This window comes from Heterodontus francisci, chromosome 4 (genome assembly GCF_036365525.1).
Source record: "Heterodontus francisci isolate sHetFra1 chromosome 4, sHetFra1.hap1, whole genome shotgun sequence".
Classification (NCBI taxonomy): Eukaryota; Metazoa; Chordata; class Chondrichthyes; order Heterodontiformes; family Heterodontidae; genus Heterodontus; species Heterodontus francisci.
In genome coordinates, this window is record NC_090374.1 from 173,905,059 (window position 1) to 173,928,490 (window position 23,432).

Below are 23,432 nucleotides of genomic sequence, written 5' to 3' on the forward strand. Positions count from 1 at the left end.
CAGTGCTGCACTGCCGGAGGGGCAGTACTGTGGCAGTGCTGCACTGCCGGAGGGGCAGTACTGTGGCAGTGCTGCACTGCCGGAGGGGCAGTACTGTGGCAGTGCTGCACTGCTGGAGGCGGCAGTACTAAGGGAGCACTGCACTGTTGGCTTAGCAGAGGTCTATGAGGTAGTCACAGGGTGGAAAGATACCTGCTGCTTTTTCTCTACCATGGATTACTTATACAGAATTTTATTTGGAGGTTTGTTAACTGCACAGAACATCAACAGGAATAGAAAAATAAAGAAATTATCAAGGGAAGGATACAGAACTGAATGTATTGAAAATTTCAAACAGCCACATCGAAGGCTTGGATTCAATTTTTTTTTTAAATCAATCAAGTAAAAATACCAACTGGGCATTGTGATTTTGGAGATTTAGAAAATCAGTCACAAGTTCTGAACTCCTCTCATTCACACCAAACTTTCAAAAGAGGGTGCGTCAGTGAGAATTTTGATTGAAAACCACTACCTACCCATACTGCAAATTAAAAGTGCAAAGAACATCTTGAAACCAAGTGCAGCAACTCGAATGTCGTTATTTCAGTCCAGTTTCCAATCCATAAATACACAACAGTACTACATAAATCTTTGAAGGTGGCAGGACAAGTTGAGAAGGCTGCTAAAACTGGTAAAAAAAACATATGGGGTCCTCGGCTTTGTAAATAGAGGCATAAAGTAGATTATGCTAAACCTGTATAAATCAATCGTTAGGCCCCAGCTCGAGTTTCTATCTAATTCTGAACATCACACTTTAAGAAGGATGCCAAGGCCTTAGAGATGGTGTAGAGGAGATTTGCTAGGATGGAAGCGGGGATGAGGGACTCAGTTATGTGGAGATACTGGAGAAGCTATGGTTGTTCTCCTTACAGCAGAGAAGGATACAGGGCGATTCAATAGTGGTGTTCAAAATCATGTCGGGTTTTGATATAATAAATAAGGAGAAACTGTTTCCAGGGGCAGGAGGGTGGTAACTTAAGGAAATTAACAAAAGAACCAGCGGGAAGATGAGAATTTTTTTTAATGCAGTGAGTTGTTGTGATCTGGAATGCACTGCCTGAAAGGGCAGCGGATGCAGAGTCAATAGCTTATGCAAAATTCTGCTGCCCATATCCTAACTCATACCAAGTCCCATTCACCCATCATAACCCTGTACTCGCTGACTTACACTGGCACCTGGTCCGGCAACCCTCAATTTTAAAATTTGTATAGTTGTTTTCAAATCCTTCATGGCCTCGCCCTGCCCGGCCTCTATAACCTCCTCCAACCGTACAGCCTTCCGATTTCTGCACTCCTCCAATTCTGGCCTCTTGCGCATTCCATTGACGACTATGCCCTCAGCTGCCTAGGCCCTACGCTCTGGAATTCCTCCCTAAACCTCTCCGCCTCGCTACCTCTCTCCTCCTTTAAGACACTCTTTAAAACCTACCTGTTGTGGCCAAAAGCTCAGTCACTGTCCAAGTATCTCCTTATGTGGTTCAGTGTCAAATTTTGTCTGATTATGCTCCTGTGAAGCATCTTGGGATGTTTTACTACATTAAAAAGGTGCTATGTAAATGCAAGTTGTTGCTGTTAAATCAATTTGTGCAATCCAGAATATTTCTGTCCTGGATGGAAAGCTACATTTAAATAGCACCTCATCACATCCTCTGGCTGTTTCAAATTGCTTTCCAGCCAATGAATTACTTGAAGTGTCATCACTGTTGTTATGTAGCCATACACGGCAGTCAACTTGCACACAGCAAGCTCCCACAAACAACGGGATAAATGTTGTCAATCTATTTTTGGCAGAGATGGTTGAGGGATCAACATTGGCAGGACTCTGGGGAGAACTTCACACTGTTCATCAAATAGTGCAATGGGATATGCTACATTAATCAACACAGGAAGACGGGGCCTCGATTTAACATCCCTTCCAACCGACAGAACTTCCAACAATGCCGCATTCCCACAGTAGTGCAGTATGCATTAAGTAGTGGGCAATATGTGTGAGTCCTGCAGTGAAGTACAGCATCGATGGGCTCTCATGTTCGATATGAATAGGCATCATCACCAAAGTATTACTCCTAAACCAAGTGAGAGAAATCCAATATTTGCAATCGTGTCTAATGAGAGACATATAGGACTTGGCTAGCAAACATTTCAGTTCAAAATAAAATATTAAGAGAGAGTTTCAAAACACTTGTAAATGTTTATCTAGCTTCCCCTAAAAAGCATCGATGCTATGGACCTCTATTACTCCATATGGTAGTAAATTCCACATTCTCCCCACTCTCTGGGTAAAGAAGTTTCTCCTGAATTCTCTATTTGAATTATTAGTGACTATCTTATAGTTATGGCCCCCTAGTTTTGGTCTCTCCTACAAGTGGAAACTTCTTCTCGATGATAAAAATAAAAACAGAAAATGCTGGAAATAGTCATCAGATCTGGCAGGATCTGTGAAGAGAGAAACAGCGTTAACATTTCAGGTCTGTGACCTTTCATCAAAACTGTTCTGATGAAAGGTCACTGACCTGAAACATTAACTCGGTTTCTCTCTCCACAGATGCTGCCAGACCTGCTGAGCATGTCCAGCATTTTTTGTTTTAGATTTCCAGCATCCGCAGTATTTTGTTTTCATGTTCTCTGCATCTACCCTATCAAAACCCTTCATAATCTTAGACCTCAGCAGGTCATCCCATAGCCTTCTGCTTCCTAGAGACAATTTTCCCTGACACAATCAGATAAACATACAGCAATTGATACCACAAATCTAAAAATGACTGCTGAGCTGACTTAAAATCACCCCCACCACCTCCACCAATTAGTTTGTGAGATAAAGTAAGGCAAACAAATCCATTGCTATTCATAGAAGTGACCAAGCAATTTCAGTTCTGTTTTGCTGTTTTTTGCACAGAAGCGTTTTTCAGCACAAGTGCTGAGCTAGTTAGTTTGTATTTTCAGGATCTGTGATACAATAAAACAGGGATTGAAATTCAAATCACACACAGCACACTCCTCAATGCATCCTTACTCTGCACAGCACACTGCTTCAGTGCTCCACAAGGTCATATCTAATCAACACTGCTCTGGCCCTTTCCAGTTTTGCACAAAAAGACTTGCATTTCTGTAGCGCCTTTCATAACCTTAGGATATCCCAAAGCGCTTCACAGCCAGTGAAGTACTTTTGAGGTGTAGTCACTATTGTAATGTAGGGAACGTGACAGTCAATTTGCACACAGCAAGATTCCACAAACAGCAACGTGACAATGACCAGACAACCTGTTTTAGTGATGTTGGTTGAGGGATAAATACTGACCAGGACACCGGACAGCCCTGCCCTGTTTTTCGTCAAAGTGGGCATGGCATCTTGTACATCCACCCGAGCAGATGGAGCTCAGTTTAACGTCTCATCTGAAAGACAGCACTTTTGGCAGTCTGGCACTCCCTCAGTACTGAGTGCCAGCCTGGATTTTGTGCTCAAGTCCCTGAAGTGGGGGTTGAACCCACAATCTTCTGACTCAGAGGTGAAGTAGGGTACAGAATGATGCAGCTGGTCAAAATAAAGTGAGAGGAATAACAGCAAGTATTGATGATCCAGCAGTGCAAAAGGTGCATCCCCAATAGTAGATCCAGCAACTTTCATTGTGTACTCTGTGGAAGGGAGAGGTGGAAGGTTCTAAATCAACATGTAAGCACTGGAGAAGGTGCAAAGAAGATTTACAAGGATGATCGATCTAACCTCCCAGGTCTGCTATCAGGACAGGTTGAACAGGCTGGGGCTATTTTTCTCTACAAAAGAGAACGTTGAGGAGTGTGACCTGATAGAAGTCTTTACAATTATGAAGGTTTTTGATAGGTTAGACGCAGAGAAGATGTTTCCACTTGTGGGGGAGACCAGAACTAGGGGTCCATAAATATAAGATAGTCACTAATCAATCCAATAGGGGTGGGGGAGGAAACTTCTTTACCCAGAGAATGGTGAGAATGTGGTACTCACTACCACATGTGGTGGTTAAGGTGAATGACATAGATGCATTTAAGGGGAAGCTAGATAGGAACATGAGGGAGAAAGGAATAAAAGAATATGCTGATGGGGTGAGATGAAGAGGGGTGGGAGGAGGCTTGTGTGAAGATTGTGGAATGGACCAGTTGGGCCAAATGGCCTGTGCTCGCCCTTTAAATCCTACTATGCAAGTCCTGTTGCTGTCCAGTGTTCCACAAGGCAATACATACATTAGACACACAGTCTCAGGACAGAGGCTCTCCACAGATGGCTAATAGGACAATACTCATTGTCTATGCTCATACTTGACAATCGCCAGAGCAACAATTTTCATTTGTATAGTGCCTTTAATGTAGCAAAACGTCCAAAGGTGCTTCACAGGAGTGTTATCAAGCATAATTTGACACCGAGCCACATAGGGAGATATTCCGACAACAGCCCGTACGTTGCTCAGTGTGATCGTACAACCTGCCCTCTGCTGCTCGGTGTAGTGTTCATAACTTTTGTTTTGTCATACAGCAAGTTAAAGGAGCATTTAACGGAGGTTTACAACAAAGAACAAAGAATAGTACAGCACAGGAACAGGCCATTCGGCCCTCCAAGCCTGCGCCGATCTTGATGCCTGCCTAAACTAAAACCTTCTGCACTTCCGGGGCCCGTATCCCTCTATTCCCATCCTATTCATGTATTTGTCAAGATGCCTCTTAAACGTCGCTATTGTACCTGCTTCCACCACCTCCCCCGGCAACAAGTTCCAGGCACTCACCACCCTGTGTAAAGAACTTGCCTCGCACATCCCCTCTAAACTTTGCCCCTCTCACCTTAAACCTATGTCCCCTAGTAACTGACTCTTCCACCCTGGGAAAAAGCTACTGACTATCCACTCTGTCCATGCTGCTTATAACTTTGTAAACCTCTATCATGTCGCCCCTCCACCTCCATCGTTCCAGTGAAAACAATCTGAGTTTATCCAACCTCTCCTCATAGCTAATGCCCTCCAGACCAGGCAACATCCTGGTAAACCTCTTCTGTACCCTCTCCAAAGCCTCCACGTCCTTCTGGTAGTGTGGCGACCAGAATTGCACGCAATATTCTAAGTGTGGCCTAACTAAAGTTCTGTACAGCTGCAGCATGACTTGCCAATTTTTATACTCTATGCCCCGACCGATGAAGGCAAGCATGCCGTATGCCTTCTTGTCTACCTTATCCACCTGCGTTGCCACTTTCAGTGACCTGTGGACCTGTACGCCCAGATCTCTCTGCCTGTCAATACTCCTAAGGGTTCTGCCATTTACTGTATACTTCCCACCTGCATTAGACCTTCCAAAATGCATTACCTCACATTTGTCCGGATTAAACTCCATCTGCCATTTCTCCGCCCAAGTCTCCAACCGATCTATATCCTGCTGTATCCTCTGACAATCCTCATCACTGTCCGCAACTCCACCAACCTTTGTGTCGTCCGCAAACTTACTAATCAGACCAGCTACATTTTCCTCCAAATCATTTATATATACTACAAATAGCACTGATCCCTGCGGAATACCACTAGTCACATCCCTCCATTCAGAAAAGCACCCTTCCACTGCTACCCTCTGTCTTCTATGACAGAGCCAGTTCTGTATCCATCTTGCCAGCTCCGCTCTGATCCCGTGTGACTTCACCTTTTGTATCAGTCTGCCATGAGGGACCTTGTCAAAGGCTGTTGTGATGAAAGTTTCTGAGTATGCAAGTTATGACATGTGGCTTTCATTGTTACCAATGCACCAACGACCCAGAGTTAGGGTTACAACTTGGAAAATTTCAGGGGGAGGTTGGAAAAAAATTGTTCAGATTTATTAGAACACGGAATGCTTCACCACAAGTGGCATTGAGAAACAGACGAAATCACTTCAAGAGAAACTGCATTACTAATTGGAAAGAAAAGTATAAAAGGACACAGGAAAGACTAAGAGAAGTTAAGGAGCTGGCATCAGCAAAAGTGCAATGAGCTAAATTGCCTCCCACTGTGTCATGGCTTGTGAACTGTGCCCAATTAAAACAAAGACCTAGAGTTTCTGCTAATTTTATCAGCTCAATACAACAGAATCATAGAATGGTTACAGCACAGAAGGAGGACATTCAGTCCAGCGTATCCATGCCAGCTCTCTGGAAGAGCTCGTCCCACCTCCCCACCCTTCCCCCGTAGCCCTGCAAACTCTCTCTCTTCAGGTGCTTACCCAGTTCCATTTTGAAAGCCATGATGAAACCTGCCTCCAACACACTCTCAGGCAGTGCATTCCAGATCCTAACAACTCACTGTGTGAAAACATTTTCCCTCATGTCGCTTTTCGCTCTTTTGCCAATCACATTAAATCAGTGTCCTCTGGTTCTCAACCCTTCCGCCATTGGAAACAGTTTCTCTCTATCTATAATAAAAGCAAAATACTGCGGATGCTGGAAATCTGAAATAAAAACAAGAAATGCTGGAACCACTCAGCAGGTCTGGCAGTATCTGTGGAAAGAGAAGCAGAGTTAACGTTTCGGGTCAGTGACCCTTCTTCGGAACTTCTCTCTATCTACTCTGTCCAGACCCCTCGTGATTTTGAACACCTTTGTCAAATCTCCTCTCAAATGTCTCTTCTCCAAGAAGAGATTCTCCAATTTATCCCTGTAACTGAAATCTGAAAAATGGGCCGAACCAGCGCTGACGATTGTGGAATTTTAAACTTTTTTATTATTTGTTCACAGGATGTAGGTCAGCATTAATTACCCATCCCTAATTGTCCTTGAGAAGGTGGTGGTGAACTGCCTTCTTGAATATAACTGAGCGGCTTGCCAGGCCATTTCAGAGGGCAGTTAAGAGTCAACCACATTGCTGTGAGTCTGGAGTCACATGTAGGCCAGACCAGGTAAGAACGGCAGATTTCCTTCCCTAAAGGACATTAGTGAACCAGATGGGTTTTTGCTGACAATTCAGTAGTTTCATGGTTGCCATGACTAAGGCTAGCTTTTTATTCCAGATTTATTTAACTAACTATGTTTAAATTCACCAGCTGCGGTGATGGGATTTCAACTCATGTCTCTCGATCATTAGTCCAGTAACATAACCACTATGTTACCATTTCCAATGATGGCGAGTTACGTCAGCCTAAATTGAGTTTCGGCGATCTTTTGTGCTTGTTTAAAATACATTGTTCTTGAAGCTGGCCCTGCCCACAAATTTGGCCGAGCCCCCAGATTGAAACAACATTTTTTGGAAGACATTTTCAGTGATTTTTAATCAGGTTATTCACAGGTGGGAGAACTGGACACAAAATTAAATGTTGCTTACATTTTGCTGATAAACCCATTTTCAGCTGCATTAATAAACCTGCACCAGGTTACCGTCCGAAAATACATCAAGGACTATCAAAATCATCAGGGGTCTGGAGAGAGTAGATAGGGAGAAACTGTTCCCATTGGCCAAAGGATCCAAAACCAGTGGACACCGATTTAAGGCGATTGGCAAAAGAACCAAGGAGGCATGAGAGAAAACCTATTTAATGCAGTGAGTAGTTAGGATCTGGAATGCATTGCCCGCGTGTATGGTGGAGTCAGATTCCATCAAGGCTTTCAAAAAGGAATTGGATAATTGTCTGAAGAGAAAAAATTTGCAGGATGGCAGGGAAGTGGGACCAGCTTAGAGAGAGCATGGCTACAACAGGCAAAATGGTCTCCTTCTGTGCTGTAACCATTCTATGGTTCTGTTTTTTAAATGCAAAGAAAAGAAACTATTTTGTTGTGTGACACTGCCAGACTATGCTGGTTCACGGAAGAACTTGCATTAGTGATTATACAAATGAGATTGAGCAGAATTTTGAAGTATAACTTTACTTCGGAGAAACAGCACAATTTGAAGTGCAGTTTGTGCTCAGTTTCCCCAATTGCACCCAAAGCAGAAACTCTAATCCCTGAATATATGGAATGACTGAGTCATCATCGCTAGGGTCAACAGACAAAATCTTGGACATAAAACTGCAACCTTTGTGAACGGAATGTAATGGCTAAAATCAAGAGGTTCAAACGAGAACCAGTTCCCATTCTGGCAGAATGCTACGGTTATAAACATAAATGTACAGGAAACTGTACGCTCAATATATATTTAGATACGCTGACATAAATGCAATGAATTACATTTGTCACCTGCCTACACAGTTCCTATGTTCTCCTGAAATCTTTACAGTCACCTGGGTATTTGCCAAACTCCGTCAGTAGATTTCAATATTCACCTTATTCCATAATTCACTTCTATATATCTATCGCTGCATCCCAATTTTAAATCGCTCCACCACTGGCAGCCGTGCTTTCAGCCGCCTAGGCCCTAAACTCTGGAATTCTCTCCTAAGCCGCCTCGCCTCTGTCTTTCACTCCTACTTTAAGATGCTCCTTAAAACCTACCTATTTGACCAAGCGTTTGGTCACCTGTTCTAATACCTCCTTATTTGGCTTGGTGTCAGATTTTGTTGGATAATCACTCCTGTGAAGCCCCTTCAGACATTGTACTACATCAAAGACGCCATACAAATGCAAATTGATCTTGCTGTTGTATGTGTGCAGGTTACACACACAGATGTGTGTGTGTGTGTGTGTGTGTATATATACACAGACCCAACACTTCTTCATGCCACGCCATTAATGTTAACATTATATTTTCTCACCATCAACCAATTTTCCGTCCATGTTGCTATGTTTTCTTAGACCATGCACCCGAGTTTTCTTAACAAGCCTCCTGTGATGAACCTCATTGAACGTCTTCTGAAAATCCATATACATGCATGTACTTTCCTTTTAGGTAGCCCAGCACTTCCCAAACTGTGGCACGCATGCCCCTGGGGGTTTGCAAGACATCTCTGGGGAGTACGCAGATGAAATGGTGTAGTGAATTCCCTCCTCTCTTCATTCTCAGTGGGCGATTTCTCAGTAAAATGAAGTGCCTCTGGTGATCTCGTGAGAGGGCTCTGAAGTCCCAGGATGTACCAAAAACATGGGTCAGATTGAAGTGACATCAGCATCATCATGCTCTCGTGCTGCTTTCTGAAGTAACCCAGTCACAGTGGGAGCTTCCAAGAGTCTACTTAAGTGTTGGCTATATGTACAATGCCAAACACTGAGCACAAGTGAGATACTACAGCCTGCATCCAAAAGCAGGTCCTAACAGGGACCGGGGGAGCAGTTGGTATTTGGTTGAACTGGGGACAGCTGATATTTGTTGTGGGCCTGCGGGTTTTTACTGCAATTATATACACCGCACTGTAACTATATCTAACATTGGAAAATGGACAGATGGCTAAAGACAGGTAGTGTTAAGAAGAACACACAAAGTATTAGTGATGAGAGGCAAAGTGCTGAAATCCATTTTGCTAGTACCAGTTCACTTGCTGAAATCGCTAGCGAGACAATGAATACTGATTCAGCATGCGAATCTCAGCATGTGAAGCAAAACCTTGACACGATGCACAAAACAGGGTCTATATCAGAGCGATATCAATGTGACAAAAACGACACTGAAATGGGAATTACTTGTTCTGGAGCCGCTGAATACCCTCAGCTGCAGTATGTGATATGTAGTGAAGTCCTGTTGAACAACAGCCTGAAACCACCTCTTCTATTTAGACACTTGGGAATAGAACACGAACAACACAAGGACAAACCGCAAGAATTTTTCAAGTGGACGTGGGCGCTGCCAGTGGTGAGCAAGACAGTTTTGCGCTTAAATGCTGCTGCTGACAATGTTAAGGCCCTTGAAGCCTCATACTTCATGAGATACAGAGTTGCAAAGGCAGGACAACCTGATACCACAGCACAGGAACGAACACTACCTGTGGTTGCAGACATGGTAAGCACTGTGCTTGGAGAAAAGGCGCAAAAATTAATTCAGTTAATGCAATTATCAAACAGCACAATGTCCCATCGAATTAATGACATGGCCAAGGATGTCCTAACTCAATGAACCGTGTCGTTAGCGGCCAATACTTTGTTCTGCAGATGGATGAATCCACAAAAGTGGCAGGACTAGCTCACCTTCTGCTGTACGTGAGGTATATTTACAAAGGTACAATACAGGAGCACATTTTGTTTTGCCAGACGCTGCCAACCAGAACAGGTGAGGAGATTTTCCAGTTGCTCGACGGCTTCTTAAATCATCATAATATTGTCTGGTCAGTGTATTGGCATCTGCACTAATGAAGCAAAGTCAAAGAGTGGTAGGAACAGTGGAGTACTGAGGATTAACAGAGCAGTCACTCCCAATGCAAAGTAGGTGCATTGCAGTATACATAGAGAAGCATTCGTTGCCAAAAGCATGTCTATCAAGTTTAAGGAGCTCCTGGACAATGCTATGAGATGGTAAGCTTTATAAAATCTCAACCTTTGAATTCCAGAATATTTTGAACTCTATGTAATGAGATGGGAAGTGAGAACATCAATCTATTATTTCACACAGAGGTTGAAGGCTGTCATGTGGCAAGGTCTTGGCATGTTTCTTTAAACTTCCCTCTGAGGTCAAGTTATTCTTTACAGATCACCCATTCCCAGTCTCTCTCTGCCTGCATGACACAGCCTGGCTCTCATGGCTGGGCTACTTGTCAGATATATTGTCTCTCCTGAATGAGCAACATCTAGGACTTCAAGGGCTGAGCGCAGCCATCTTCAAAGCTCAGGACAAAATTGAGTCAACGAGAAAAAAGCTGCCCACTTTGTGTAGGAAAGCAACAGTGAAATTTTCCCAAACGTGCATGAATTCCTGACAATGAATGAAATGCAGTTGCAGGACAGTGTTCAAGATGACATCAAGCAACATCTCACTAAATTGGCGAGGCAATGGCGTGATTAGTTTCCCTCAATGGGAACGGCAAACAGTTGGGTCTGAGACCCTTTGACAAATGCTTCTGCAGTAACTATGCTGCAAGTCTTGTCAATAAAAGGACAAGAGAACCTGCTGGACTTTTCAACTGATGGCGGACTCAAGACTGAGTTCCAACAGAAGCAGTTGGTTGAGTGTTGGGTTGAAATGTGAACAGATTTCCCTGCTGTCAAGGGTTTGTTACAAATTACCTGTGTGAAAGTGGATTTTCACCACTCATTGGAATGATATCAAAGTATCGTCAGCACCTATGTGTAGAAACAACTTACGACTCAAACTATCACTCTAAACATTACGTGCCTATGCTCGAACAGACAAGCCCTTCCATCACATTAATGGTGAGAAAGGGGTTAAAATACTAAGCCAGAATGCTGGTAGGGGTATGTGGGAAGCTGGTAGATCTGGAAAGGGGGTATGCAATGACTGGGAACCATTCACGATCTTTCCAGTCACTTCTTCAAAAATCCATGGTGACTGGCCTTGCTTAGCCAATTGATTTTAACTCAAATTTAAAAGACTTAAGAGTTTACAACTGACATTAGTCTAACTAATCTACAGTTACCCAGTTTATCCTTCTCTCCCGCCTTGGGTACAGCTGTTAAACTGACTACCATCTAGTTCCTTGGGTCAGTTTGCATATTTAAGGAGGGCTGTGAGATTGTGGTTACAGCCTCTTGTACCTCCTCCCCGAGAGTTCATGTCATCGAGGCCCAGTGAACGATCCAACTGAAGTTCTGATTATTCTTTCCAGGAATTACTTGTTTCTCCTCTCGCACATCTATGACCTCAATGCCACCATCATTTTTCGAACATCATTGTAAAATATTTAATATATCCTCCAAATAGTCATGCTCTTATTTTGCTGTTTATATGCTTCCAAAAGCTCTGTCTATTTCCTTTTGTAAGAACATAAGAAATAGGAGCTGGAGTAGGACATTCGGTCCTTCGACCCTGCTCTGCCATTCAATAAGCTCATGGCTGATCTTCTATCTCAACTCCACCTTCCCGCACAACCCCCATATCCCTTAATTCCCTTAGTACCCAAAAATCTGTCAATGTCTGTTTTGAATATACTCAATGAATGAGGTAGAGAGGTTGAGATCCCTAGGTCTAGACTCTCCAGCCAGGGTACACATCCTCCCAGCATCTCCCCTGTCAAGCCGCTTAAGAACTTTATATGTTTCAATGAGATCACCTCTCATTCTTCTAAACTCTAGGGAATGTAGGTATTATCTGCATGATGATCTTTGTTTTCTAAAATCTAGGCTGACGCTCCCAGTGCAATACTGAGGGAATGCCACACTGTGAGAGGTGCCGTCTTTTGGATGAGGCGATAAATGGAGGCCCTGTCTGCCCTCTCAGGTGGACGTCAAAGATCCCACGGCCACTATTTTAAAGAAGAACCGGGGAGTTCTCTTCAGTGTCCTAGCCAAAATGTATCCCTCAAACAACATTCGTTAAAAAATAAAATTATCTGGTCATTTATTGCAGTTTATGGGATCTTGCTGTGCACAAATTGGTTGTAAAGCATTTTGGGACACCTTGAAGTCATGAAAGGTGCTATATACAATCTTAGAATGATACAGCAAAGGACCAAGCCTTTCTGCCCATCATGCCTGTGCTGGGATATAAATGCAAGTTCTTTCTTGCTTTCCTTTCTAAACTCCTTCACACTCCTCACTACAGTTTCTTTATTCCTTAAATAAAAGAAATATATGATGAAAGGTCATAGACCTGAAACGTTAACTCTGCTTCTCTCTCCACAGATACTGCCAGACCTGCTGAGTCTTTCCAGCACTTTCTGTTTTCGTTTCTGAATTGCTTATGATTTTTTTTTGTAGCATTGTTAACTTTAGTGTCATTATGTAACATTTAGTCTAACTTGAGAAAACAGCTAGGCTTAATTTATCATTACACAGTGGCTAACAACTCATTTATTTTAAAACTGCAATTAGGATAAAGAATTGAAAATAGGTTGGGGTCCACTCTAATAGTTGTAAAGCTTCAGAAAAGGTCAATGGGACCTCCAACAGTTATCAGACAGTTTGTAAAGGTCACTGGTACCACCAATGCAGTTACTATTACAGAACAGGCAATGTAAATACAGTGTGAGCTTTCTGCTTCTTCCTTGAACAAAGACCACACCAGTCCACATCCACCACTCTCCTCCGCCTGGCTGAACTTGTTCTCACGTTGAACAACTTCTCCTTTCACTCCACTCACTTCCTCCAAATAAAATATGTTGCATGAGAACTATGAGTTCCAGCTATGTCTGCCTTTTTGTTGGATATGCGGGACATTTCTTGTTCCAGTCCTACTCAGGTTCCCTCCCTCACCTCTTTTTCCAGTACACGGATGGCTGTATCGATGTTGCTTCCTGCTCTCACCCCAAACTGGAAAATTTCATACACTTTGCTTCCCATTTCTACCCTTCTCTGGTCCATCTGTGACTCTTCCCTTACATTCCTCAATTTTTCAAACCCAATCTCTGGGAATAGGCTATCAACAAATATTCACTATAAGCCCACTGACTCCCACAGCTACCTTGACTACACTTCCTCACATCCCGTTTCCTGTAAGAACTCCATTCCATTCTCCATCCTTTTCCGTCTCCATCGCATCTGTTCTAATGACGCAACCTTCCATACCAGCACTTGATAACTCTTCCTTTTTCCTCAACCAAGGATTCCCTCCACTCTGACGGGGCCCTCGACTGTGTTCATCCCATTTCCTTCTCTTCTGTTCTCACCCCTTCCCCTCCATAACAGACCCATGATAGGGTTCCCCTTGTCATCACCTTCCACCCCACCATCCTCTTCCATTTCCGCCATCTCCAGTGTGATGCCACCACCAAACAAATCTTCCCCTCCCCTTTCAGCATTCCGAAGGGATCGTTCCCTCTGTGACACGCTGCTCTGCTCTTCATTTACCCCCGACACCACGTCCCCTTGCCATGGCGCCTTTCCATACAATCGCAGGAGGTGTGATACCTGCCCTTTTACCTTCTCTCTCCTCACCGTCCAAGGCCCCAAATACTCCTTCAAGGTGAAACAGCAATTTACAGGTACTTCTTTCAACTCAGTACACTGTATTCGCTGTTCACAATGTGGTGTTCTCTACACTGGGGAGACCAAACACAGATTGGGTGATCGCTTAGCAGAACACCTCCGTTGTTCAGTCCGCAAGTGTGACCCTGAGCTTCCAGTCGCCTGTCATTTTATTCCCCAACAAACTCTCACTTTGTCCTCAGCCTCCAACACCGATCCTGACAAACTTCATGCAAGCTTGAGGAACAGCAACTCATCTCTCAATTTGACACTTTTCAGCTTTCCAACTGAACAGAATTCATACCTCTGCCACCATTTACCAATTGTTGGTGATTCTACTGTTCCCATTTACACATCCTCCAGACCCATCTTTTGTTTCTTTACTTATCACATCACCAACCCCTCCCTTTGGCGTTACATTATCATCCCTTTTGTCATTTAATCTCTCCTGCATTCTACCCTATCACAGACCTTCCCCTTTGTTCTCCCCTCCCTCCCCCTTTTCCCTGCCTCTGTACTTTCTTAAAACTGCTACATTTCTAACTTTTCCCCGACTAAAGGTCATCGGCCTGAAACATTAACTCTGTTTCTCTCCACAGATGCTGACAGACCTGCTGAATATTTCTGTTTTTATTTGCTGATTTGCAGCATCCACAGTATTCTGCTTTTGTTTTGATGTAAATACAGTTGCCTGGTAGGATCATTCCAGGCAGAGTAAAGGAAGCAAAATATCACACATAGTCCTACATATAGAATGCAATCTCTCACAGGAAATTAACAACATTTCCTAACTGTGGATTCAAACTTCAATATAAAGTTAAAGAACAAATGTGCTAGCCATGCACTGAAGAATAACAAATGGACACAGTAACACAAAGGGATAAGTCACTAAAATGCCAAACGAGTTTTTGTAGGCAAGTCACATCTCAATGGGTGGTTTTGAATGAGTTACAATCTCGCCCCAAATTATAGAAAAGATATACAGGCAGTGGACAGGGTCCAAAAATAGACTTACTAGAATGATAGCAAAGCTGAGAGGAAGGACCGAACAGGCTGGGGCTCTTTTCTCCAGAAAAGCAATGGCCGAGGTCTTTAAAATTATGAAAGGGTTGGATAGGGTAGATCGAGAGAAGATGTTTCCACTTCTGGACGAGTCCAAAACCAGCAGCCAAAATATGAGACAGTCACTATTAAATCCAATAGGGAATTCAGGAGAAACCTCTTTACCCAGAGAGTGGTGAGAATGTGGAACTCACTACCACATGGAGTGGTTGAAGCGAATAGCATAGATACATTTGAGGGAAAGCTAGATAAATACACTAGAAAGAAGTAGATGGATATGTTGATACGGTGAGATGAAGAAGGGCGAGAGGAAGCTCGTGTGGAGCATAAACACTGGCACAGACCAGTTGGGTTGAATTGCTGGTTTCTGTGCTGTAAATTCTATGTAATTTCCTTCAGTTGTCACAGCCTATCCCAGTGAGCGATAGTACAATCGATCAGAAAAGAGTACCACACAATTACCTCTGCAGGGCTAGCTTCAAGGGTTGTCAGGACACTGCCTGGAACTTTCCAGAGCAGATAGTCCAGCCTCTTCATCAAAAGAATATGGATTTACAAATTAGATTTATAGACTAAACATCCCAGCCAACAGCAGAGTATGATTAATATCTTTACAGATCAGGCTGTCTAGATAACTAACAGAGCAGTTAGGAGGCCACAAGTGTTTGTTAAGTCCATAGCATGTTTCCCATTGAAAAATGTACACTTTAGTGTCAGCAAAGATTAGACAGTTGGGCAAGAGAGGAAACCAGTAGGGAAAACATTAAAATGCATTTTTTATTTTTAAAGGGACTCTTGCTGAAATCTATTTTGAATTTTGTTTTCCTTCTCACGTGCAAACTTTGTGATTGGGGTTGCCAAATTCCCAGACTGGGACAAATCTGAACATTCACACATTTTTACTGTCCAACACAGGGCAGTTTTCCAGCAAAAACAAAAATAGGCCCAAATTTTCCTGCAACAGCAAGATTATCAATACAAACCACAAACCTGGCCGTCTAACTCCCCAATCTTACCGTGAGGTGGTCAATGTTCAAGAACAGTTGGATTATGGCATTTGACTGAATTATGAAGGGTTGGAGAGGACAAACGCAAGTTACAGAAACATAACAAAAAGCATGCAGGGGAAATGAATGCACCTGTTCTTCACCACAACAACACCTGCATTTGTATAGCAGCTTTAATGTGTTAAACGTCCCACAGCATCTGACAGAAGTGTTATCACACAAAATTTGACACCCAGCCACTTAGGGAGAGATGACCAAAAGCTTGGTCAAAGAGGTAGTTTTAAAGGAGGAGTGAGAGGGGTGGAGAGGTTTAGGGAGGCAGTTCTCAAGCTTAGGGGTTAGGCAGCTGAAGGCACAGACATCCATGGGAAAGCAATGAATATTGGGGACACACACGAGGCCAGAATTGCAGGAGCACAGAGATCTCAGAGGGTTGTGGGGCTGGTGGAGATTACAGAAACAGAATTAAAAGGAGAAACTTAAAAAAAAGATCTGCTGCAGAGGGCAGCTAGAATGTGCATTTCTCCATCACAAGCCACTCGACGTAAAGTCCAATTGATTCTTTAGACAGGAGCTGGACAAGTAATGAAAGGTAGAGAGAGCAGGCAGGACAGTGGTATTGGATTAGGTGGCTCACATGGAGAATAACACTTGAGCAAACTCGATGGGCCAAATGGTCTGCTTCAGTGCTGCAACATTCTACATATTCCACAATGTCACACTGAGAAAATAATTTGGCATCCCAAACAACACATTGGCATTAGAGTTTCCGGACATGACTGACATGACATAAGTGAGAGTGATGAATAGAATTCCATCTAGAACACAAAAGCCAAATAATTTTAAAGCTTCTCTAATTATCTGCTTGTTGATAAATTGTAATTCATAACATCTTCATTTTCATTCAACCTTTAGTACCTTTAATGGAGTAAAACGTCCCAAGGCACTTCACGAGAGCATTAACAAAATTTGAAACTGAGCCTGTAAGGAGTTGTTGAGGGCAGATGACCAAAAGCCCGACCAAAGAGATTTTTCTTTATTCAAACATAAAGTGTGGCATCACCGACAAGGCCAGCAACTATTGCCCATTCCTACTTGCCCTCACAAAGGTGGTGGTGAGCCACCATCTTGAACCGCTGCAGTCTGTGTGGTAATGGTACGTCAACAGTGCTGTTAGGGAGGGAGTTCCAGGATATTGACCCAGCGACGGTAAAGGAATGGTGATTTAATCAGGATGGTATGTGATTTCGAGGGAACTTGCAGCTGGTGGTGACCCCATGTCGCTGCTGCCCTTGTCCTTCTAGGTGGTAGAGGTCATGGATTTGGATGTTGCTGTTGAAGAAACCTTGGCGAGTTGCTGCAGTGTATTTTGTAGATGGTACACACTTCTGCCACTGTGCGCTGGTGGTGGAGGGAGTGAATGTTTGTGGATGGAGTGAATGTTTGTGAATGGTGTGCCAATCAAGCTGGTTGCTTTGTCTTGGATGGTGTTGAGCTTCTTGAGTGTTGTTGGAGCTGCACCCATCCAGGCAAGTGGAGAGTATTCCATCACATTCTTGATTTGTGCCTTGTAGATGGAGGACAGGCTTTGGGGAGTCAGGAGATGAGTTACTGGCTGCAGAACTCTCAGCCTCTGACCTGCTCTTGTAGCCACAATATTTCTGTGATAACCCCCTCCACCACCCAGGATGTTGATGGTGGGGAATTTGATGATAGTAATACCATTGAACGTCAAAGGGAGATGGTTAGACTGTGTCTTGTTGGAGATGGTCATTGCCTGGCACTTGTGTGCTATGAATGTTACTTGCCACTTACCAGCTCAAGCATGAATGTTATCCAGGTCTTGTTGGATGTGGGCACAGGCTGCTTCATTATCTAAGGAGTTGTGAATGGTACTAAACACTGTGCAATCATCAGCGAACATCCCCACTTTTAACCTTATGATGGAGGGTAGGACATTGATGAAGCAGCTAAAATGGTTGGGCCTAGAACACTGCCTTGAGGAACTCCTATAGTGATGTCCTGAGGCTGAGATGATTGGCCTCCAACAACCATTAGCATCTTCCTTTGTGGTAGGTATGACACCAAACAGCGGAGAGTTTTCCCCCTGATTCTCATTAACTTCAATTCTGCTCAGGTTCCTTGATGCCATACTTGGTCAAATGCTGCCTTGATATCAAGGGCAGTCACTCTCACCTCTGGAGTTCAGCTCTTTTGTCCAGTTTGGACAAAGGCTGTAATGAGGTCAGGAGCTAAGTGGCCCAGACGGAACCCAAATTGAGCGTCACTGAGCAGGTTATTGCTGAGTAACAGTCACTTGATAGCACCGTCAATGACATCTTCTAACACTTTTCTGATGATTAAGAGGAGGCTGTTGGGGTGGTAATTGACCAGATTGGATTTGTCCTGCTTTTTGTGGACAGGATATACCTGTGCAATTTTCCATATTGTTGGGTTGATGCCAGCATTGTAACTGTACTGGAACAGCTAGGCTAGTGACGTGACAAATTTGGAGCACAAACCTTCAGCATTACAGCCAGAATGGTATCAGCGCCCATAGACTTTGCTGTATCCAGTGCACTCATCCATTTCTTGATATCACATAGAGTGAGTCAAACTGGTTAAAGACTGGCATATGTGATGGTGGGGTTCTCAGGAGGAGGCCAGGTTGGATCATCCATTCAGCACCTCTGACTGAAGATGGTTGCAAATGCTGATAGGTTTTAAGGAGTATCGTGAAGGAAAAAAGGGAGGTAGAGAGGTGGCGAGGTTTAAGGAGGGAATTCCAGAACTTAGGGCTAGGCAGCTGAAGTCATGGTCGCTAAGGATAGGGAGGAGTGAGGCCACGGAGAGATTTGAAAACAAGGTTGAGAATTTAAAAATCAAAGCATTGTTTATACCATGAACGATTGGGTACTAAAGGAATTAAGGGATATGGGGATAGTGCAGGAAGGTGGAGTTGAGGTAGATGATCAGCCATAATCTTGTTGAATGGTGGAGGAGGCTCAAAGGGCCAAATAGCCTCCTCCAGCTCCTATCTTTTATGTTATTATGAGCCAATGTAGGTCAGAAAGGACAGGGGTGATGGGTGAACGGGACTTGGTGTGAGTTAGGGCATGAGCAGCCGAGGGCTGTAAGGCTGGCAGAGGTTACAGATACGGAGTGGGGGGTGCAAGGGCATGAAGCAATTTAAACACGGAGATGAGAATTTTAAATTTGAAGCTTTGGAGGACTGGGAGCCAATGTAGGTCAGCAAGCAGATGGGCGAGGGACATTTGATGTGAGTTAGGATATGGGCAGCAGGGTTTTGGATGAGCTGACATTTATGCAAGGTGTAGAATGGGAAGTTGTCCAGGAGAGCAATGGAACAGTTGAATCTGAAGGTGGCAAAGGTATGGATGAGGGTTCCAGCAGCAGATGGACTGAGCCAGGGGCTGAGACAGGTCATGCTGTGGAGGTAGAAGCAGGCTTTCTTTGAAATGGAAATTCAGCTCAAGTTCAAATATGAGGGCAAGGTTGCAAATGGTTTGGTTCAACCCGAGGCCCTGAAAGGGGAGGGGGATGGAAGGACAGAGGCAGAGGAGTTCATGGTGGCTTCAGTCTTCCCAGCATTAAATTGGAGGAAATTGTGGCTCATACAAGACTGGAAACTGAACAAAGAGCCTGACAGCACAGAGACAATGAAGGGGTCAAGACAGGTGGTGGAGAGGTAGAGCAGGACATTGTGAATGTGCATCTGGAAGCTGACCCCACCTCTGTAGATCATGTTATTGAAGAAGCCATTTCTGAAGATCAAACAGTCACTGAATGAATGGAATCTGTTATTACCAAATGGGTGGGCATAAGTCTTACGGTTGACAATTTTGCTCTGTACTTTTCCTCCCACAGATCAGTTATCACTTTTCAAGCTGTGTATCGGCACAGACCATATAATTCATATAACGTAGTGTGGATTTTACTCAGACTTTTAATCAAATCCTTTTACTTTATGGACCTATTGAAGTTATCATTGGGGATTACAAAGAACTCCAAAATATGAACTTTGATGAATGAGAAATCCTCTAACTACTTCTACAAAAAATTCAATAGGACACTGATGATGAGTACAAGCTGCAGAATTTAAATACACTCTCTCTTCTGAACTGTATTCAGTATTACATTTCTCAACCTGCACAGAAATATGGAAAACGGCAACATTGAAATCCTAACAACACTGGCCATTACATTTTCAAAAAATTTATAGTCATGTTTTTAGATTGCCTTCTATATTATTGATGGAGTCATTGCCAATGAATTATTACAGTTAAACTCATTAGTTTGCAAGCCAAATATTGTAACCCTCTTCACCTTTAAATATAGAAGAATTCCTCCACCCTGATCTTGAAAGAATTGGTGGGGGTGCTTACAGGTTGACATTGATAGGAGCATGGGTAAAACCTGATTGCTACTCTGAGATAGCATCACCAGCCTGTGGGTTAAGACAATGCAACGTAGGTTGTTTCCCCGCCGTATCATACACTTGTAAACACACTAACAAATGAAATGCACACACAAGATCTTAAGAAGCTTTCCCCTTGCAGCCTGCCATAAGCCTACAACCTCAGGAAGATGCCACAGCGACACAACAAAGCATTACTGCAGCAGGATCCTCAATAAACTGATCGGCGAGATCAGCATCTTCACAATAAGATAAACCACCTCTTGGATGTTCCGGTCAATGCACAATTCATAAGAAGAAAATTACTGGAGGAACATATACAACATCCAGGTCCAAACAAAAAACATCTGAATTGTGCATTATGCTATTTCTTTCAATGCGGTGTTATTCTAACATGGTTATTCTTTCTTACATTAAAGGTTTTTTTACATCTTCTCCACCCCCCCCACACACACACCTTTTTGCATCTGTCGCAAATCTGTCTGCAAATGAATTCTGCAAAAAAAAAGGGAATTGGAACAGAACCTTGCTTCCACATACCTGTGATTCCTAAAGCCCCCCAAGATCTGAAGGCGATTGCATCGCGTGCACTTTGCACGGCTCCTTGCAATTGTTTAAAGCCCCCTTACTGCCTGCTGCTTCTCTCTCCGATGCTTGCAGACACACACACTGATTTGCAGAATGACTGAGCCCCTATCTCTCTCTCTCTCCAGCAGGAAGTGGTCCTGGTGCGCGCGGACGCTGCAGGGTGAGGCGCGCCTGCGCCGGGCGGTCGGTGGCCGGCGGCGCACCCGGGGACCGCGCTCACCGCGCAGGTGCGGCGGCCGGGCCCGGGAGTCCGCGCTCACCCCGTTCACCGCGCAGGTGCTACGGCCGGGCCTGGAAAACCGTGCTCAAGGCGCAGACGCGGAGCAGAGGCCGGAGTCAACCTAACAGAGGGACCTCAGTCTGGTTTCATTCCCCGATGGTAACTCTCACACCCATTGGTCACCCCATTCTCTATGGTCACTCTCACACCCATTGGTCACCCCATTCTCTATGGTCACTCTCACACCCATTGGTCACCCCATTACCCATGGTCACTCTCATACCCATTGGTCACCCCATTCTCTATGGTCACTCTCACACCCATTGGTCACCCCATTACCCATGGTCACTCTCATACCCATTGGTCACCCCATTCTCTATGGTCACTCTCACACCCATTGGTCACCCCATTACCCATGGTCACTCTCATACCCATTCTCTATGGTCACTCTCATACCCATTGGTCACTCCCCATTCTCCATGGTCACTCTCATACCCATTGGTCACCCCATTACCCATGGTCACTCTCACACCCATTGGTCACCCCATTCTCTATGGTCACTCTCACACCCATTGGTCACCCCATTACCCATGGTCACTCTCATACCCATTCTCTATGGTCACTCTCATACCCATTGGTCACTCCCCATTCTCCATGGTCACTCTCATACCCATTGGTCACCCCATTACCCATGGTCACTCTCACACCCATTGGTCACCCCATTCTCTATGGTCACTCTCACACCCATTGGTCACCCCATTACCCATGGTCACTCTCATACCCATTGGTCATTCCCCATGGTCACTCTCACGCCCATTGGTCACTCCCCATTCTCCATGGTCACTCTCACACCCATTGGTCACCCCATTCCCCATGGTCACTCTCATACCCATTGGTCATTCCCCTTTCTCCATGGTCACTCTCACACCCATTGGTCACTCCCCATTCTCCATGGTCACTCTCACACCCATTGGTCACCCCATTCCCCATAGTCACTCTCATACCCATTGGTCATTCCCCTTTCCCCATGGTCACTCTCACACCCATTGGTCACTCTCATACCCATTGGTCATTCCCCTTTCCCCATGGTCACTCTCACACCCATTGGTCACTCCCCATTCCCCACGGTCACTCTCACACCCATTGGTCACTCCCATGCCCATTGGTCACCCTATTCCCCATGGTCACTCTCACACCCATTGGTCACCCTCATACCCATTGGTCACTCCCCGTTCCCCATGGTCACTCTCACACCCATTGGTCACTCCCCATTCCCACTCTCACACTCAGGGGTCACTCCCCATTCCCCAGGGGTCACTCCCACATCCAGGATCACTCCATCCCCCTGGGGTCACTTCCAGACCCAGGGATCAATCACCATCCCCAGAGGTCAATCCCACTGCACTCCATCCCCCAGCTGAGGAACACAGAGTCTCTATCCAACTGCAGGGACTCCCCCACCCCCCCACCTCCAAACCCCACAGCCCAGTCCAGCCCCACCTAGGATCAACGAGTGGAATCAAACCCCAGGGATCTTCCCAATCTCACCTGATCCCTCCCCAAGAGTCAGACAAGTCTCACTCCTAACCCAGGGATAATCTAGGCTGAATATCTCCATTGATCTACTTGGGTTCCAATTCAGTCCCACCCAACAAGCGCCTGAGTACAATCCGATCCCATGGAATATACCAGATCCTACCTTATACCAGGAATCTCACCAGGTGAGATCAAGTCCAGCCCCAAGGATCACAACAGATTCTCCTGCACCCTAGAATCTCATTGGTTCTAGTCCAGCCGCATCCCAGGAAATACACTGGGCTCAATGCAATCCAACCCTGTGGAACTCCCCAATCCAAATCTACAGCAAGAATCTCACAAACACAATCCAACCATATACCGGAGATCACACCGAGCTCAACCCAGGGGATCATACGAGGCCCAACTCCAGCCCAACAATCACACCATCCTGAGCTCTTCAACTTCAAAGATCAGACAGGGACCAAGTCGTCACTGGGGGTCAGAGTGCAGGCTGGCCCTACCCTCTGATTAAGTGAAAGGCATAGGGCTGCTCTAATTTTGTTAACGTGATTTTCTATGGAAGGTGAATAGCACACAAGGGAAGCATTGAATGACAGATGTTGCATCAACACTCACCTGTGCGTG

General features: G+C 44.5%; 1 protein-coding gene across 4 annotated transcripts in view; it reads right to left on the minus strand.

The window, feature by feature from the left end:
* The window catches only part of LOC137369403 (amyloid-beta A4 precursor protein-binding family A member 1-like), a 208,684-nt gene extending 187,520 nt beyond the window's left edge, over positions 1–21,164 (minus strand). For 3 of the 4 annotated variants that reach the window (XM_068030578.1, XM_068030574.1, XM_068030575.1), the window contains exon 1: positions 21,002–21,164. The gene's annotated coding sequence lies outside the window, so the exon portion shown is untranslated. Of the gene's footprint in view, positions 1–20,370; positions 20,390–21,001 lie in introns of those variants that run through there. The other variant, XM_068030577.1, reaches the window with a different exon arrangement.
* Between the last annotated feature and the right edge of the window lie 2,268 nt (positions 21,165–23,432).